Source organism: Ciconia boyciana, chromosome 5 (assembly GCF_034638445.1).
Source record: "Ciconia boyciana chromosome 5, ASM3463844v1, whole genome shotgun sequence".
NCBI classification, from domain to species: domain Eukaryota; kingdom Metazoa; phylum Chordata; class Aves; order Ciconiiformes; family Ciconiidae; genus Ciconia; species Ciconia boyciana.
Window position 1 is genome coordinate 72,287,875 of NC_132938.1, and position 20,695 is coordinate 72,308,569.

General features: G+C 37.5%; 1 long non-coding RNA gene across 6 annotated transcripts in view; it reads left to right on the plus strand.

Moving 5' to 3' along the window:
* Window positions 1-20,695, plus strand: part of LOC140651841 (uncharacterized) — a 174,885-nt gene that overhangs the window by 143,036 nt on the left and 11,154 nt on the right. For 5 of the 6 annotated variants that reach the window (XR_012042548.1, XR_012042549.1, XR_012042550.1 and 2 more), the window contains 3 exons: window positions 9,610-9,802; window positions 10,101-10,208; window positions 18,710-18,832. This is a non-coding gene — a long non-coding RNA (uncharacterized lncRNA). Of the gene's footprint in view, window positions 1-9,609; window positions 9,803-10,100; window positions 10,209-16,717; window positions 16,757-18,709; window positions 18,833-20,695 lie in introns of those variants that run through there. The other variant, XR_012042552.1, reaches the window with a different exon arrangement.

The following is a 20,695-nucleotide window of genomic DNA, read 5'->3' on the forward strand; positions in this document are numbered from 1 at the left end:
AGATGTCATTCACTACTCTAACCACTGGAACAGCCTTTGAAAACATGTATATTGGTCTCTCTCAAAGGCAGCACAAGGACAAGACAAGTTCACTTGAAAGTTCTGATTTTATTATTTATTCTACTTATTCTGCCTTTTGAATACTTCACCAGAAGGTTTTCTGAACAAATCAGAGCATCATTTGTCTGAGGTCCCAGTAACATAATCTAATCACGGCAATACTTAGTTAGGCTTGAGCCATTCTTAGTTTAGAAAATTATCCTTTAACTAGCAGGTGTTTCACAGTACCTAGTATTACAATGCAAGCTGTGCATTCTGCTGTGAAGGTATAGTAAGCGTGGAATAAACCGAGAAAAACCACCAGGAAGCCTGCACCTCTTAGGTGCCAGGATGGAGGGTGCAGATGGCTGCCACTCATTAGGCCTAGACTGCATTCATTATGTGATTTATTGCTCCACAAGAACTGTCATAGTCCCTTGCCCACACATACTTCTACTCTATCTTCCTAGCAATCCTTAAAATGTACTTATGTGTCTCCTTGAACCATTCATTTCCTTCTTGTAGAGAGTTATCACTGAATTTAATCAATGAGCTATGATTTTACTGGGAAAAAAGGATAAACTTTTGCTAATACGCAAAATTTCTTTCAAAATAAAGAAAATCAGAGTTTATATACATTTGGTCTACTCACATGTATTTCTTTTGAAGTGTCAATTCAGTGCTAATATAATTTCAAATTCTTCTTCATCTGGGTTCAACAGGATTCCCAGGATTTCCATTCTGGTGAAGGAAAACAGAGAATGAAAACATGACTTTGATCCCTAACATGACGAAATTTGAGGTAGAGCATTTGGGGACCAACAAGGAAGCTATTCATTGACTTATTCATTCCACTTATTGAGGAATGTACTTCCCAGCCACTCCAGCCCATATCAGCCTACCCAACTGAAAGATATGGTGATCAATCAACTGCTTCAATTTTGTGAACAATTTGTTCTCTGCTGTTAAATGTGTTAAATTGGAGATTAAGCATCACTACCATTTCGCTGTTAGTTTGTCCTATAGCTGCAGCATTCTCCCCAGCAGCAACTCTCACTCTCCTGTTCCCATCTTCAAAGTTATCATTTAAATCTTTAATCTAAGATTCTAAAGAAAATATTGACATGCTGTATATTTCATTTGCAACCTGTATTGCAAATTGCATCTAACTCCATAAGCACTTCTTTCAGATTTTCTGCAAGTCCTTCTGTCCAGTATTTGATTTTTTTTTTTTCACATAGAATTTCTTGCAAATAATAATGTGAGGTAGCCATCTATGTAGCTGCATTACATTCCTTATATCCTTCTTGTGGTAGTTAATGTAATCACATAGTGATTGCTCTACTGAGCTGTCTGTTCTTATAAGTAAATTCTGGGATATATGTAATCATTCTGCTCTTTAAATTTTGTCTGTGAAACCCAAATCCACTTTGCAAGTGTTGTTTTAATTCTGTTAAATTCTGCTCAGCCCTGATTATCCTGAAGAGTGTAGCTTTTTTCCACTCAGTGCAATAGGTAGAGGGTCCACTGGTTTACTTATCATTACTTCAAAGCACATAATTCTTTCGGAACAGTTTGGACTTCTCCTCTGAGCCCTTTGAACCAGGCAGAAGTTTCAGTTTCATTTCTTCCCAATATGGCTGATATGTGGTGCTTCTAGCTCTCCTTAGGCTGGAATGATAGCTCACTCTAAAGTTCTCCTCATCTGTTTTACAACTCCAGCAATGAAACAAAAGTTCTTTCCAGCATCATCTGATTTGACAATTGGAACAACATCCAATGACTAAAACATCATTAGCTGAGTAAGAGACAGGGAGAAATCCTATCCATTTCATAAATAAGAAAGCTACAATAAAGAGGGCTTCGAGTCAGTCTCCACCGATGGACAGCCCAGCCTACCTGGAGATTACTCTAGGGTGGAGTTAGAGAGTTGCTGCTGTTTTGGGACCCTGGAGAGTTACCTTCTGTCCTGGACATGATACCTCAACATGATACCTTAATGTTCTTTTGTATTTTTACTTTAATGCAAACCATGTTAAAATCAGCCTTGTTTCTGATCAATCACAGCCTTCCGTTCAGAAGGCTGCATAACCTTTACACTTCAGCGACAAGTCTGGAGAATCTGCCTGGCATAGGCAGAACCTGTACTAGAAGTTAGGAGTGTAAGAGTGCAGGCACCTGCAGTGTAACCTAGTGATGTTTGTATATCCATGCAGCTTAGGTCCCTGCATGCTGAGTAAACAAGAAAACCTTGATTTGTCCATGTCAGTCTTGCTTTGAACATTGATCACTGCCTTGTCTGGAAGAGAAGGTATCTGTATAAAGAGATGAATCTTCTTTCTTCAAATAGCAGAAATGTCTACTGAGTGCTGTGTGGACTCTGGGATCGAGTCTTCCCTTCACGAGAATGGTCTTTAGGTAGAGTAGCAGTTCCCTGTTTCTACTGCACCTGATCTCTGAAGGAATTTCCCAAAGCAAAGACCAGGCTATAATGCAGTTTCCTAAAACTTTCCCACTTTTATTCTGTCGCTGGCCAGAGAGGTTATGGGCACTGACAGCAAGTCTCAACAGCAATATTTTCTCCACCAGTATATCACTGACAGAGCCAAGTGGCCCAAGCAGTGACAAATAGAGCCCTTTCAAAAATGCAGTTATTCCTCACTATTTCATTCACATTCCTATTGGCATGGGGATGCTGTCAACATTGTGGTTTTGATAGAGCAGGGCACTAACACAGTGGTCGTTATGACCTCCTCCTATGTAGAGAGGTATTCCCTTCCCTGACTGTGCTAAGCAAAGCTAGAAAAGCTTGAGATATTCTGAAATATTCTTCCACTTTTGAACTGACCTTTGTCATTTCTGTCTCTAAATCTATGGTGTATCTTTTCACAAGAAACTCAGAAGTGTTTGAACAGAATACTTGCTGATTGACAACTTGCCTTGAGGAAATAAACTTTTGCAACTGAACTCCTGGAAAAAGCTCTTTTAGGGCAGTTGGAGGTTTACTGTCCTGATGGGCTACAATACTGTCTTGAGGGTGATTCTTTCAAAGTCAGCTCTTCCTCTGAATTTCTCACCATTTTTAACACAGTTGACCTTTAGGCAATGAAATACTGGTTTTGATTCACATCTTAGCTCTTCCCAGTTCTTCCCCCAAAAGTAGACCCTAATCTATATTTCAGCTTCCTTTTAATATCTGTTTCAGGCATAGCCTCATGGAGAAATAGACTGAATTTTACAAAGTTGTTAGCATACCCAAAGGAACATCCATGCCCAGTATATGAGGAAACCCAACTTTTACTGATCGCTTTGGTCGGCTCCTAATGTTTAAAAGCTCTCTGCCGTGCTCAAGAAAATAAGATTTTCCTTGGAAATATTAGGTCTTGTATTTCACCATCTATTCCATTCTGCTACTTCTCTATCTATTTCGCTGTTGACTGAAGAAGATCCTGTTAGAAAAAATCATACTGCATTTTAAAACCTGCTTACTAGAAAGCTGAGCTTAGTGCTTGTACAATTTTATTCTATCCTATTTTGAGCAATGTAGCAGCCTCTGTAACGGATTCAAAAGCAGCCAGTAGTGGTTTATATTGCATTATTAACAAATCCCTTGTTTTCCTGGAAATCTTGATCACGTATGAGTTTTCAAAAAAATATGCTATTTGCAGCTGCCGTCCTTTGGGCAACTTTTCTTCCCCTTCAGTCCGTCTCATAAAGATGGGTAGATTCTTCAGATATAGCTGCTTTAATTGTGAAGCACTCTGACCAGCACTATGAGTGCATCTAATTCATCATGCAGTGTCCTGGAATGTCATCCTTCTACAACATATAAATATATTTCTATTTTTAAGACAACTCATCACTTCCATATAAGGAGAAATCAAATCCTGCCATATATCTCAAAATTGTGACATATCTCTGAGAAACTGTTGCCTAACGACACTTTACAGTTCATAGTGAGTTTCTCTCTCAAAATCTTAGGTTTATCAACTTCTGAAATTTTCAAAAGCTCAAATTCATAGTGGGAGGAATATATTCATGAACTTGGACTGCTTTCTCATGGGAATGTAGTTTATCTATTTGTTTAGTTTCTGAGGAAAAAAACCACTTGTTTTTGTCAGGGAAGCTAGGAAATCAGAGGCAACTGTAAAAGACAAATAATGGAAAGGGCTGACAAAGTGGGACTGGAGGGAAAGGAATGATAGGCTTTTTTCTGCCTTTAGTGATGCTTAGTCCTCATTTTACCCCAAAACTACTACTTGCATTTTCATGGGGAACTACATTTCCTTGTTCCTTTGTGGCAGAAATAAAACCCAATGATCTGAGTTCTTTTCCAAGACTAAAAGTTACTTTTTTTTTTTCTTTGATAAAATGTCATTCTAAAGGCCTCTAGATAAATAGATATTATAAGCAACCTAATATTTCTTGCATTGTGTGCAGGCTACATTCTAAATGGACTAGATGATTGTTGTAGGTCCCTTCCAACTGAACTATACTATTCTAAAATATCTTGAGAGTTGATACCATACAACAGTATCTAGGTGCTTGTGTTTACTTAGACTTCTGTAGCAGTAGCAGACTGATTAGTTTCCTGTCCATACCTCTTACAGATTTCCATAGTAGAAAGACTTTTTTGGCTTAATTGCACACATTTAATAGAAAAAGGCTCTATTTTAAATACAACTTGTAATTTTTGAAAAAAACATGTTTTAACACTTATTAGTTTAAGAAGCAGCATATCAAAGTATTTATTTTTACTTACAACAAAGTCAAAATTAATCCTTTGGCAGGATGACAGATTCCACTTGCAAATGTATTCTGAAACATCTGTATGGATTTTTCTAAGGTATTTACTGAAATTATCAATCATATTTCCTAATCGATGGATCATTTGAACATCTAAGGCAAATGAACCTAGACAGATCCATAAAAATGGAATTTCAAAGATATATCTGCAACATGGGCTTATCAAGATTACATACACAGAGTGAATGCATTGTGCTTAGCTGGCTATTTTCTCAGTACAAAAACACAGGTAAGCATCTCGTGGCTAATGTAAATCGTGTATAAATATAGAATTCTCTAGTAATTAAAAATTAATTTTTGTCTATGAATTCCTGATTTTTTTGTGTTCATGCAGCTTGGGACAGGCAGCGAGTTGTTAACCTGCTAAGGTATGTGAAATGGGATAGCTTACATCATCTGGGGTTGCTGTGCTGTTTGCATGGTCATTAAGGAATGAATGAGATAGTTGAGCTTGATGAGACAGTACCCTCTGTGGCTGGTCCTGCTGCCGCCTGTAAGACCTCCAGGTTCCTCTGACTACTGTGGGGTCAACAGAGCAATCACTGTGCCAGGCACTAGACAAAAAGTCAGACAGCTTCTTTCTGTGAGATGAAAAATGAGATGGCAGAGTTCAGTGATTAAGGCAGTGGTCAAAGAGATTAATGTGACCAAACTGAGACACTAAACTGACCAGACATAATTCACAAACTAGTATTACTCCAGATAACGTGACAAAGTGCTCTGGCCCAGGAAGATCTATTTTTGATGTACTAGCATCTGAACAAGAAAACTGGAATTAATAGTCACATAATTTGTTTCCCACTCCCACCGTCTTAAATTATTGGACAGGGCTCATGGGAGAGCACAGAGGCTTCATGCCAAGGCTGATGGAAACTGACCCATTTCAGTTTGCATGTGACTGGCAAGGTGGATTTTAGAGAAACTGTGGCAAAAAGCCTCATGTTTCCACTGATGAACGCTCTACAATTGATCTCTCAAAGACAGCAGATGGGAAACAGAGTGAAGCTTTTATAATACAGTGGAACAGAGAGGGACATTTCCAAACCAAATAAATAACAAGATGAAAGCATAGCAAAGAGCACTTTTATAAATGTGGGTACCAAAGGGCTACGAACTCAGCTATCAAAGTGAAGCCTTCATTTTCTATCTTTTTGCAATCACCAGCACTGTCATCAGCTATGCAGCAAATGGCATCTCACTAAATGCAAAGCAAATTCATGCCTGATCTACACGTTGACTGCAAGTACATTGGTAGAACGAGACATGAGATTTTTTTATCAACTTAATGAAAGTGTGAGGTAAATACGTTACACTGGGTTTGAGGTATTGATATATTCCTTTTTCTAACATTATGTGGAAACTAAGTTGATCTCATCAGTGTTAAAAGTGTGATTTAGAGTCATCTGTGAGCAATGTGTACATAGCCTTCTTCTAGCAGCTTCAGTCTCAAAACTATAATTATTATTGCTGAAGGCTGGGCACAAGTTAATATGCTCTGCCTCCACAATTTCTGGACTGAAACTGTTGCTGAGGGAACAGATATATCTTTTTCTATCTGCATAAATCGAATTATATTGGGGTTTACATCAGCTTAGCTAAATTGGTTCATAATTTAAATCAATGTAAGATGTTAGAAGTGGTCCTAGGTTTCAGAAACAGAAGTTTCTTACAATGCTTGCTCAAGGCCATGGAGCAGCAGCCTAGGTATGGAAGGCCACTATACTTGTAAGTGACCATTGTGAATTAAACTCAGGTGAAAACAACTCAAAAATGCTGTCCATAATTTGCTAAGTCTCATTTGCACAAGGATAATAATATTCTTCTGAAGTGGTGCCATGTTACTACCATACTGCTTGTTGCCAGCCAACAAATTGTTTGTGGTCTTTTTTTTTTTTCTTTCCTCCTAAAAAGCAGGTTTTTAATGGCTGTTTCTGCCTGGAATTATTTGTCCTTTAGACAAAAGGGTGTCGTCTTTCTCTTCTTAGCAGGTACAGCTGCAAACACTGTTCACTAACTGAACTAAAGTATTTTTCAGGCAAGGTGACAGGTACGTAGATGGTACGAGCTGGCAATTTGCAGGTATTAGCTGGCAATACCTGAAGTGCATTCTAAGAGTCAGTTGTGAAATAATTTGCAGGCAAGCGACTTCTCTGAATGTATATATGTCTATATGGTATTCTGTATGTATATATGTCTATATGATATTTTCTTTCTGGCAGACCTGTTGTTCTGCCCACCTTGTGTAGCTGCATTTGCGAGATGCAATGTAATGCTCCATTTCTCACCAGTTTAAACGTGGGATCAGCCCTGCACTGACCATGGCCATATAGCTCCCAGGCAGCTCACAGACAGGCTGAACTCAGGCTATTTTAGAGCCCAGTCAGACAGCACTCACATGGGCCTGCAAAACTCTATATAGGATTTAACCTTCATTATGTCAAAGGGGCCTTTGAATATTCATTTCTTTTCAGAAATAATGGTTCTGAAAGTTCCCAGCGTTGGCTATATGGTAACATTTTGCTCCCACTAGTCTCACCTATAAAGATGAAGGTCAGGATCGAGTGGATGAGTTGATTGTAGCACAATGTAATGTCTACTGGCCTATTTTTACCCTTAGAAGGAGCTAGAACCCTCTATTCACATTTTATATTCATTTATGCCTATTTGCTAAGTAATTCTTTTCTTCTTCATCTTTCTATACCCTGACACCTTAATCTTGCTGACATCTTACAATAGTTAATGAGAAACAGCTCCCTGTCTTTTCGTTGCTCGCTTTCCCTCTCTTAACACTAAGGCATCGGATGATAGTTTACTTTGCAAGACTTGAAAATGTTGTGTTGTACTTCTCTTTTGAAGAATACATATATATTAACAGAGCTCAAACCAAGAGCAATAATGACAGCCTTATAAACATGATTACTAGCTAAGACACAAGTACAGACACTCTCTTGAATATATCACCCAGCTATTATTTTCAGCTCCAGACCTGAAAGCAATTTCCATATTTTATAGACAAAACCATGACACCTATCTCTAGGAGAAGCACAACCGATCTAATATCTTTGGAAACACAATATGTCTTCTAAATAACACTGGTTCGGGGATATCTATAAACTCTCTGTCATGAGGGTATTTCACTAATTCCAGTTCCTTTAAAGTCCATCATCTACTTAAGACATGCAAATACTTTTAACAAGCAAGATCTCTGGCTCTAAAGAGACGAGGTACTCTGAGAAAACAAACAATTAAACACTGTTAAGCTAGTGCTCAAGACCTAATGTAATCAACACTGAAAGAAAAAACAAAACAAAACCAACAAGGGGTTGAATTTGTTCTTAGTGTATTCTCAAAAATCTGAATAAGAAAATCCAGGTGGCTGAATAAACCATAAACTACTGTTTATGCTGTTAACGTGAAAGAAAGAAATAGCAAGTGGGCAGGTTGCACTCACGGCACGCTCAGCAGAGGTGGCTGTGTGGGCCTTTTCCTCGGTTTCTCTCTGTGTGCTGAAATCACGACAGGTGTATTAGGAGAATGATTGAGCCAGCCACTGCTGAGCTGAAAAGATATTACCTGTACACCAGGTACACCTTGTCTCTTCATGCCAGGTTAACTGCTCTATGACTGAAATAAAGAATGTTTTGTTAAAAGAAGTCCTAACTCTACACGGGTCAAGGGAACTACTCTTTTTATTTGAGCAGGGAAGACTGTTGGCTTATGCTAGTGTGCCATATACAAGAAAGATTGCCTGCTTCTTCCAGATAGGAGTCATGCCCAATGATATCTATTCTTCTAGAGTAATATCCAGGTTGTGAATTCAACAGCCTCTCCATGCATACCGCTTTTTAAGTCCTGTTGAAATTTTGACTGCAGTGGGCCAAGTCTACATCTTTGTAATACCAGCACCTATGGCAAACAGTAAATCTGTCCAGACTCAGGGTCTGCACCAGTGAGACACCTCCTTGATCTCCTTCTGATCTCGCAGCCTGCCAAAAGTAAGCCAGACCAGTCAAAATTGCTTTAGAAGGTTGCTTCTCAGGTTTGGATGGGAAGTATAATATTCCAATTAATTCTTTTTCAGAAATTGATGGGAAGGGTTTTCCTGGTGATGGCTGTTGTAGAAACTTTTTCTGAATCTAATCTATTTATTTCACTCTCTCTTCTCTCTCACTATTACAGTATTGACAAACTTTTCTTGGCAGCACTGTTCTCACTTGTTTTGTCCACAAGATGTTTAGGCTGTCTGGAAATATACTCCTTTTACACTGTCATTTAAAGCTTTATAACTTAGAAAAATTAGTTAATGTTCTAAGAAAATTATTTTTCTTAAGAAAAAATTATTTTCTAAGAAAATGAATTTTCTTCAGAAAAATGAGTTAAGATGGAAAGATACAACATTTAAAATAAGGTACTGAATAGCAACAAGCATAAAATTTATTCTGCTGTCTGGTGGTTTGAGCTCGGGCTTCTGCAGTGATTTTCTGTTTGCAACTGTTCTAGTTCAAAGCAATAATATATTTTATGTACCTGTGTCTGTCTTATTCCCCATTGAGTTTCTCTCACTGTTCTTGAGAAACCAAACAGTTAAAAAAGATCTTTGATAACATGAACCTCTACCTGATCTGTTGTTCCAAACACAAAGTTTCTGAATATCCTGAGCTAACATACTTTCATTTCTTCCTCAGCAATGGTTCTTTTGAAGATAAACTATTCCTACTCTAATCCATTTTTTGGTTTGTGTGTGTGTGTGTTTGTTTTTTCCAGGTTATTTGGCTTATAAGTCATAAAGTGTCCTGAAACAACGGAAACTACCCAAGACATAGTAGAAGCTCTGCTAGCCCACTGATGGCTAGTAGTTCTTCAAACACTGAATTTCACTGCAGAAATTTAGAGCTTACCTCAAAGCTGGACAGTGTATCACTGTGACTGTCATGAGTCGATGCAAAGCTCATCACAGGTAAAACTCATCTACCTTTATGTTTGCTCATACAGATTTAGATAACTTTCATGGCTGCATAATATATGTAAAATAAAAGTCTTTGGTAAGGATGAAGTGCTGGCTGAATTGCTAGCATGCTAGTATGGCTGACTTCAAAACAAATTCCCATTGAATACTTTATTCATCTACCAAGAAATTATCCCAAACCTGGCTGAGAATACAATGCTTTGTGAGCTTCAAATTCAAGGAGAAGCCGTACTGTAGATTAGGACTAGTTCAAAGCCTCCTTAAAATTCTCTTTTGCTTTTACCCACAGGCTAACTCAATTCTTCTTCCCTCTGGTCAGAATGCATGCCAATGAAGGAAAAATTTATTTCCTGAAACCATGCTGCCTTCAGCAATTTCAAATAGCTCTAAATTATGTGTAAGTATCTAATTTCTTATTGATATTTCTCCTTTAACGTTACTGAGTGCATAGGTCTGCACTCCTCATTTAGGATTTTTTTTGTAAATATCAGTTCTAAATTACTAATTTGGGCACTTATCGTTATTCAGACTGTCAAGGATTAAGCAAGTATAAAAAGTTCTTGTGTTCTTTTCTTCTCAGTCCTGGCTTATAATTTACTTGAATTTATAAAGCCTTGCAAACTTCAGATACTTTTAATGTTCTGTCTGCTTTAGCGTTATCATAAAACCTTTTAATATTTCACCTTTGCATTCTTCAGGATGTGACCTTTAGCTTTCTCTGGAAGTACTAAGACAAGAATTAATTCTGCCTCTCCAACAGTATCAAATTTCTCTGTCACCAGCATCCTACTTTCGTTCCATAATCGTCCTGTTAATGTCTTTCTTGATAGTTTGCTTATCTCCATACAGAATTTCAGAGTGTAGATGAGAGGACCTGGGAACAACTCCACATATACATTCAGGTCTAATAGTATGAGGTACACTTAGTAACCCATGGTGCATATGCAAGCTTTTTCACACTTCTGCTATTCATATAAATGCAACGTGCCTGTGCCTCTCTTGCATGGTATATGTCATCATTTGGGTATTTATTACTAAGCATGAAAGCATGATGCTGATCAGCCATTCTTGCAATGCCCATTGACTAACATCTTGAATTTTTTTCATCTACATTTTTCCCATTAGCTGGGGACTTTCACCCTCAGATCTTCTGTTTCAACTCTAAGAAAAGAATAGTGCCAATATTGAACTAAATCTGAACATAATTCAGTGTTTGAATCTCTCCCTTATTCCTTGCATTAAAGTTCATTGGGCCAGGACTTAGAGTTTGGTAATGTTTAAAAGTTAAAAATGGAGACATTACAAGTGTCCTCTTTAATGTCGCAGTTAATGAAACATGACTGTTGTTCTTCTAAAATTCACTTCTTTATTACTAAATTCAGCTTATGATTTCCTTTATATATTATATCCTGATAAAAAAATCCCTAACGTATACATTTTTCAAGGTTTTCTTGCTCCCTTGTTCATTCTTTACATACCGACTTTCCAGAAAGAAAATAGCTGACCAGCTGACTACACAAACAAAAATGAAAAAAAAAACCCCACCTATATAAAAGTATTGTTAAAGAAAATATGCTGCATAAAAGAGAAGTTCCTCATAACTTCTCCCTTATGCTGCTTATCCCTTTTTCCTGTCTCCAGAATCATCCTTTAATCCTACTTTTACATTTTCCTGAAATAAAAGCCTCAAAAGTTGCTGTAATATGGGGAAGTGTCAGCTCTAATAACACATCTACTTGAGATACAGTAGTCTTTCCTTCTCTTCAGAGGAATATAATCTAGTCTTTTATTAATAATACAAGTTATCTTCAGAAGGCGATGCTGAGAAGAACTGAACTTTCTTCTCTGCTTTGAATTCACTTTGTTAAAAAAGGTAAATTCCAGGATTATGTCTGTTATCCAAATAATCAAAATCTCCCTTTCTCTACTTCACCACAATATCATCTACAGCTGGATTTGGCTGCCCCCATCTTACATAAATTTTATGGTTTTTACTCATGCATTATTCCTATGGCCTGGACTGATTAATTTGTAGGTTTTGCTGTAATACTAAGATTTTCTTGCACCAATCCTTCAAGAATCTTAGGGTTTTCCAGTTACTCCTATTTGAGCACCTACAGTTCTGAGTGTATCCTTTTTGGATGCAGTCATCTCTATTTTCCAGCTCCTCATTTGCATTAGCCATTCTGACTTTGCCCTTTTATTTAAAGAATTTGCCCCATACAGCAGTCCACTGGGAGGATTCAAGTTCTGACTTAGTACATCATGGTAGACCAATAACATCTGCTTTCTGTCCTCCACTCATTAAATTATTCAGAAATTAATCTGATTCTGTTATAGTATGTAAACTTATCAAAAGCACATGCATGATTTAGGAGTCTAATTGATATTCTCATAACTGATGAAGCTGTCAGGCCTAGATGTTTTTTTAAAGGTATTAAGTGTTTAAAAATGTAGCTGGACTGTTATTTCAATTGTGTCTAGGTGCCTAACTTATTGATTTCAGTGTACTTTCAAAGTTTCCTGCAGCAATCATTCAGATTATTGGACATATAAGCATCTTTCAAAAATCTTGCCTTTGAAAGCTGTAATTTCAGAGTTTGCTAAGGCATTTCTGAAATTTCTACCAATTCTCTTCGGTTTAGTGAGAAATCACTGCACAGTAAAATTACTTTGTTTACCTCTGCCAAGGAACCTAATTAATTCCCATTTCTTTTAAGAAACATTAAAAAAATAAATCGTTATTGATTCTATACAACTTAATATCAGGTTTTACTTTAAAAATTTCCTCTTAAATGCATCTTCCTGTGATCCATGCCTCTGTTCTGGATAACGAATACAGTATTTGAAGATTTAAAAAAAAATAAGTCTAACACACATATTGTTGTACAGATTGTATCAAGAATATACTCTGACTGAATATTATCAGGAAATCAACCACCAAAGTAATAAATGATAGCAGGCATAGCAGTGAAATTCTCAAAATAAAAGAAAGAAAATTATACATTAAAATAAAGCTGCAACAAGCCCCACAAACCAGGTGAAGGAGTAAGGGCCACAGTTTTGTTCTTTTCCCTCTCAGAGAGGTTGATTGTTTTTCAGCCTTGGCAGAAAAAGTACTACTGAATGTGAGTGCATGTCTAGGGAAATGAGGTTAGTGATAGCCAAATGAATATTACGTACGGATAAATCAATATGAAAACGAATTACAGAATCTCTTCCACAAGTGTAATCCATCTTACTTTTAAAGTCTTCGAGTTTATGCACTGCTGTTTATTAGGTCTTTCACCTGAAGAGAGGAGAGTGGCCATGTTTTCCCTACTCTTTTCCACGACTCATTTACCCACATATTGACTGATGTCTACACAGTGCTCATTTACGTACATGTTCCTTTCCTAGCATTGGAATGGAGAGAATAGATTAGAATAAAACAGGATTTTGAAAGTTAGTCTTTATGGCCTGGGAACTGGATTTGTTTTGGTTTTCTTCACAATTTCCTATTTGTGAAAGTTTTTGAGAATTGTTATTAACTTCCATTTGGTAAGCAAGTGAAATAAAAACAAAATCTTTCAAATGTTTTGAGGAATGGGGCAGAACAGAAGCAGATATTCTTTCTGTGGCCAAAATTTACTGGAAGACCTTGGTCTTCAGACAAGTTTTTATTTAAAGTTTTGTTGAGAGAAACAGGTTCCAGTAAATGACTTAATTTAGGTGAAACAGCATATTTTGCTAAAACTATGCTTAGTTGAAAACGTCCTGGCCAGCTCTAGCAGGAACACAGAAATTATACCATGTTGTTAGGCTGGTTTGCAGTCTGCTGACTTCAGTATACTTTTATGCTGTTTAAGCATCTGCACAAGCAGCGTGCTGCTGCCTCGAGCTCAAATCGTCAGGAAAGCAAAGGAAGAAGCTGCAGCTTCTCATCAGGTCCTTTCTTCCCCTGTCCTGCCAGGTGGCTGGCTCTGTTCTGCTGCTTCCAGGGATTTCTCTCTCTCTTTCCTGTACCACTGGCTGCTAATTGATCCCCCCTGCAGCATTTTCCCCAGCTTCTGCTCCTTTCTGTTCACTGGTCTCAAATGTTGATCCTGGGACCCCTTTCTGCTGGTCACCTGAAGCATCCAGACAGCTACAGTTCAGGCAGTGCTGCATGCTTCTCCTGCTCCCCGCATCCCGGGACCGTGTTTTCTTCCACAACGCACATTCTGGAAGATGCCCCACAGCTCGGTGAAGGCTCTCGTCTTTCCCATACCTTCACTTGTTTTGAGCTCGGTCACTGCTAATCTCCAGGACTGCACCCACCATTTCTTTCCAGCTGGCAAGGAATTTCTCCCTCTCTTCATCTGTTCGTATCCTGTTCCCAAAAGACACAGCAGGAGCTTGAAAGTGATAATTCAATCCACATGTCCAACTGAGGAAGGTAAACTTATAGCCAGAGCTCCTCAATACATTTTTGAAAATCACAGCACTTAGGGCTTTGATTACCCTGAATATAGCCACTGTTTATCCCAGAAACTTGCAGAAATCTGCTATTAGACGACCTAGAGGGACCAAGGTATCATTTCTTCTCTGTTGAATGTAGCACTTTCAACTGCAATGCCTAATTGTGAACATTCAAAGCATTAAATATTTTGACAGCTGGAGGAGAAAACATGTCCTGGAAATGTCCAGGATTGTTATTCATAAAGTGATGCAATGAGTAGAAAATCTAGTTACTTTAATACATAAAAAAGTGAAACCTTGCATTTCCTGACAGAATCTAAATAACATCTTCCCTTGGAAAGGAAAAAGGGCAAGTGAAAGAAATCCTTTCTAGATGGTTATTATGTAATGACAAATGCTCTGATAGCCTCTCTGTTGGACTGATCTGAATAACACTCGAGCCAGACAAGAACTCCTCTGACTTTAAGGGTCTTTGGATGCGGCTCTTAACCATATAGAAAAGATAGCTTGACATTTGCATGTAATAAATTACCCACTCTTGACTTTATACTGTTCCAATCTTAACGAACTTCCCTTACACACACACACACACACACACAAAGTGTTTGCACTGGCTGCTGGTACACAGAGGTTGGTCCATCTAATGTTCTTCTTCCTCCCCACCATTCCAACACAAAAGGCAAATGAACAGGAGCACAGGCCAGTTTTTATCCAGAAATGATCGTGAGAAAAAGGAGTTTCACATTTGAGATACCTAGAAATAAATGTACTACAACCAGCTGTCTGAGTAAGTATAACACAGCCCCACAAGAGAGAGGATGTTTAAACTTTGAGCATCTGATGCTATGCCTTTGACTTACTTAACTGTGCTGCTTTGCTGAGTGGAAAATCTAGTTACTTGAATGTATAAAGAAAATGAAGACTTATATTTCATGACAGAATCTAAATAACATCTTATCTGTCCAAGTGAAAATCACGTCCATTACACTGGAATGGTTATGTACATCATCCTTCTAGTTTACATTGTTAGAGTGCTTTTACATCAAAGATGTCATTTTACCTTCCATCAGACATCCAGGGGTTTCTCGTGCAGCCTCCCTCTCCTCCCGCTCTGCCCTCTGCTCGTTGTTTTACTACCAGGTACTATGAAATTGTGGCTATATTTTCTGAGCTGTATTTCACAGGTTGGAGTAAAATATATTTGTAACATGAGTAAATTCTTCATTTTAAAACATAGAAAAGGTATTTATTCAGAAAACTGTCTGAACTTAAAGCTGCAAGTGTATTATTAGAAGCAAGTTTTCACCATAAAAGCTTTAAATGGCGTCTTAAAGCTTTTTAAATACAGTGTGTTGTCTTTGTGGCTCTGTAAATCACTAGCCTGTTAGAGGTCAAAAGATTATCATTTAGAGAAAGGTTTCATTCTTTATGAGGGAAACTGGTAAACCAAAGTTATATAAATAAGCTGTCTGCCCTGAGACTTAGTCATGTGGCAAAATATATCTTTGCTGTCAAATGCAGAGATGCTAATATGAAGAGAGTATCTATTGTTTTCATGCAGTGCTCATGGATAGTAGCATTTTGTTTATTGTGACAAAGTGAGGCTGGTGGATCACATACATTCTCAATGCTCCTAACTTTTTATCCAGAAAGATCAAGAATTTACAGCAGACTACCTACCGTGGTGAGGTACGTGTAAGAAGGAAGCATTTCTCCGAGTCAATAAACACCCGCTCTACTCACTCAAAATTTCCTTGGTTTATATGTTTGACCTTGGGATAAGTACAGCATTCCAATAATGGGATTCAAGTATTATTATCTTTCTATTTCTTACTCATATTCTCAATCTTTAGTTCATCAAAACATAAGTTTATAGTAAAATTACCAGTGTACCTGCAGAAATGTGTGTATGTATGCATATATTTCAAAAAACTTGGTTGTGAAATATTACTCTCAAGTGTAAGATACGTATCATTATCAACATGCTTCTGTGTTAACCTCTGACAAAATCGTAATAAATTAACCTCAAGCATGGCAGCTCAGATCCTTGACTGTCCAATAGTTTTGCCAGTCAGCAACACTATAATTAGGATTTAAGAATATGGAGATGTAAGTGGCTGGAATTCGTAACGCGGAATTCCAGATGCTTTTAAAACTCCCTTTAAAACCCAAGAACTGGATGAATGTAAACGCCTGACTCCTATGAGCACGTAGGCACATGAGCAGAAGGAACCCTTTCCTAGGCAAAACATGCAGGCATTAATTTATATTTTTAGTCTTTTTTTCATACGCTGGCGGCTTAATGCTGAAAGAAAGTTTTCATTATCTGAGTTGATAGCTAACAGTCAAAGTTGTTCTCTTGTCTCTCTATCTTTCAGTGACTGGGAAGCTGATTTACAACAATACATGGATGCACTGAATTAGAAAAGACAGTTTTAGAGCAGTGACATGTTTTTTTTCCTACAGTGCACACTCCACTGGGATACGTCAAACAGGCTGTAGGAGAGCTGCGTGCACGTGGAAAGGTTCTCCTGCCCACTCTCTCTTTTTCTTCCTTCCCTTTTCCACTTGTCCTTTTGTCTCCTCTGATTGCAACCAGAGAGCTGCTCTGCCAGCCAGAAGGGGAAGGGGCCAAGGTCTTACTCCATGGTTAAAAAGAGCACAGCGAGTGGTGAGCTGAAGTCCCGGCTCCTGGATCAAACTGAGCCCATCAGCTCAGTGGCACAAACAGCTTTCACTGCTTTGCAGCTTGGCAATTCAAGATCTTATCCAAATGTCACCCTAAAGCAGCTCTAACAGGCTGTAACATCTTTGAACTCACACCCAAACTTGCTTTTACTTCTGAAATTTCCAGGAAACATTGGGTGATTTCTCAGTGATACTTAAGTGTCCTAAACTGCTGTTTCAAAGATTGTTTCCTTAACAAAATGTCCACGTGCATTTATAAATCTAACACCAGTTTTCCAGGCTGACTGGTCATTTGCAAACTAGACTTTATATGCCATTTTAATTATTTTATTTAATGACATTTCAGAGATGCTATTTAATCGCACTAAGCTGTGTATTCAATTTGATTTGCAAATCTAGGACAATATTCCTTTCTTACCCAGTTGTACCTATGTAGAATAAGCACATCCTCTGCGGATGTGCTTATCCCTAAACACATTCCTACCACTGAAACCTTTTTCCCAGCTCTTCCACTGTGTCCAGAATGCAAAAGGAAATTTCTTTCATACTTCTATAAACTTCCAAATCCCATGAGCGGTGTATACCTTTCTAGCCCGAATTTCTTTTACTTTTGCTAAACAGAGAAGAAATAACAAGGAAAAATTTCCTGGAAGATGTCACAATATGCATCTATCTGTAACAAGGTGAATCCAAACTGAATATAAGATGGCTGCTCCCTCCAGAAGGCCCTTATGGAATACAGCTCAGTGTGCAAAAAGCACATTTGCAATGGTATACATACATATACATGTATACACCCATATGCCGTATGCAGAAGTTTCTGACATAAACAAAATTGTTACATTCAGGATAGATTTTTTTCACAAATGTCCACCTGACTGGAAGAATGCACTTAGCCTTTTCACATACAAATATAGGCACAATAACATCTTACGCAAAGAGCCCTTGGATCTGATCTGCCATTGAGGTCACATCCTTTCATAACTCTTTGGAAACCGTATGCTGTTGCTGGGGACTGGTAGAAGAAAATGATAAGATTTCTGAGCAAAAATTGGGCATAAACATTTGAAAAGAAAGATGTCAGCTGCTTCTGTTTGCCAATGACAAAATTGAAGTTCCTTAAAAAAATAATGAAAAATAACTTACAAAACAAATGTAACTTCATTGGCTTCATTGTAATTTACAAATGTAACTTTTAAAAATTAATTTAAATATAGTGCTGATTATATATATGTGTGTGTATGTGTATACACGTATTCATATATACATATCTACAAAACCAGTAATTATAATGGATTTTCTTTTTGTTAGCGAATTTGCAAAATTGCAGAACCAAAAAATAAGTGTGGTTTAGGTGAGGAAGAGCATGCAATGTTCAGAAATAACATTTATGTTCAGTCAAGCAACTGTGTCAGGAGTTTTCATGAGTAAAATCAAAATTGTCAGGTCACTCAATATAATGGTTTTCATAAAATGAAACAACTGAAATAATAATTTATTATCTCTGACATTTGTTTTGATTTTCCACGATAATGAAAATAATTCACCATGAAATTTCACCTCGCAAGGTTTCACTGAGAAGCTGTTTTATAACACAACTTAACACAGAGTTAAGATCATACTTACTTACTGATTTCTTGGAAAGGCTCCAACTTAATGTAACAACTTCAAGTGCAATCAATTCCAGCAATGTATTTCAAGTCCTACTTTTTGTTCATAACTATTATATTTTTAAATTTTCTCATAAATTCTCTTTTTTTTTTTTCCTAGGAAGTAAAATAAAGGTCTTCAAATCCAGAAGTTCTTCACTTGCTGTGTTTTTTTCTCTGAGGAAATTATTGCTTTTTAATCTGCCATTCATCTCATCCACATAGGAACAAAGTGGATTTTCAGGTCAGATACTTCTCTTACAAATCAATAAGGTGTCGTTGAAAAGTTGAGTTTGAAAAGTATAGTAAAAATATACGTATGTGACTTCTGTGTAAATGAGCTACTTACATGTGTACAATATTGAGAGACGTTTGAATCCCTCTTCACCATCAGAACCCAAGCGGGTTGTTGGCTGGGCTGTACAAGTGATGGAAATGAAGTCTTACTGAATTCACATTTTTGTTAAGGAGACGTGCAGGATGTTTTTCTTTCAGGCAACTTGTTCCTTGAGGTTAGATACATCCATGTACATAGAGAATTTGGGTCATACTCTGTTAGGTTTTACAAAAATATAACTAGCAAAAAGTAGACTTTCTAAAAGGCTATAGAAGTGCTACTGTGAGGCTCTGAGTACCTGGGCAGCGTGAACAACATTCAGCTGTGCTGTGGGAGTTAGTTTGGAATCATGGTAATGAAAATGGTTTTTTAGAATTGATCTGGAGTATAAATAATTGATTTTTCAAAAGTAAAGCTTTTATAAATGAAAGAAAAAAACTGTTTTAATTTTAAAAGGAATCAATTATTATAATTGAACTACAAAGACTGAGCAGGTGTTTAAGTAATGGGAGTTTTCACAAGCGGATCACTCCAAAGGCAAACATCAGGCTGGCCAAGAAGGCATTGGGCTGTTTTGAGGATTTTTTTCCCTATGCAGTAGAAGCTTCATAAAACAACTGTCCATTGCCAGGTTTAACCATTACGTGGACTAAAGAGATGGGAACTGGCTACTGCCGCTGAAGCATTAAATGTCCTTCATTTCTCCTGATCACTTTATTTGTTTGGCTGCAGCCAGCTTGTGAGGCGTTTTGGCATTGATGCTATTTCCACTCTGTGGCATTTGTTTCCATTTGGATCTAAACTTGCTCCAATTAAAGCTTGTTCCCCGGTTTTCTGCTGCTCATAAATGCAGTGATTCAGGAGTAGTTTAATGATATATATATTTTAAAAATGCTGAGTTATCAAGTCTGGGGTTTTTTTATGCCAGTATGTTGGTTCTGACAACATTTTCTGATCAAAACTAGACTCCATACTAAAATATTTAAGCAGATGTATTTCTATGAATATCTTAACTTCATGACTTTACTCATCCTTCCTGAGATGAGGACCTGAAATGTGTCTCCCACTTGGAAGACAAATTTTATTTGTATATATAATATACAATATTATGTATATTATGTATATAATGTACAATGTATATTATATATATGTGTATGTATATACATATGTATACATATATGCACATATACTTATGTTTCCCCATGCAAGGTGAACCTTGATATATTCTACAAATAATTCTTACATCATGGGCAGCTCCCTGTGCAAGAAATATGACATGATTCATATGCTCTAATAGATTTCACTTCCAAGTAGTGCGGATTCTTCAATCTTTTGAAGAAGAATTTCATGCTGTTAACAAAATACATTTAGACTGGGTTAACTTACTTCTTTCCCTTTCCCTTTCCCTTTCCCTTTCCCTTTCCCTTTCCCTTTCCCTTTCCCTTTCCCTTTCCCTTTCCCTTTCCCTTTCCCTTTCCCTTCCCTTCCCTTCTTGACAAAACAAAAAGCTTTCGAACAAAATATTTTCTTGACTTGTGGGCTCTTCCCAAATGTTTCACTGCTCAAATCTTGCTGTTTCCTGTTTCAAACTTTTGTAACTTGGATGGGAGTTCATGAGCCCCACACGTCCTGGCTCCCAGCACATGGTCCTCTGCATCAGCAGAATGACCCTGCTCCTCTGTGCAGGGTCATGAAACATGACATCCTTTCTCAGTACCTTTGTCAAGTCTTTTTTTTTTGTTTGTTTATACTCTGAGGACTATATTTGCC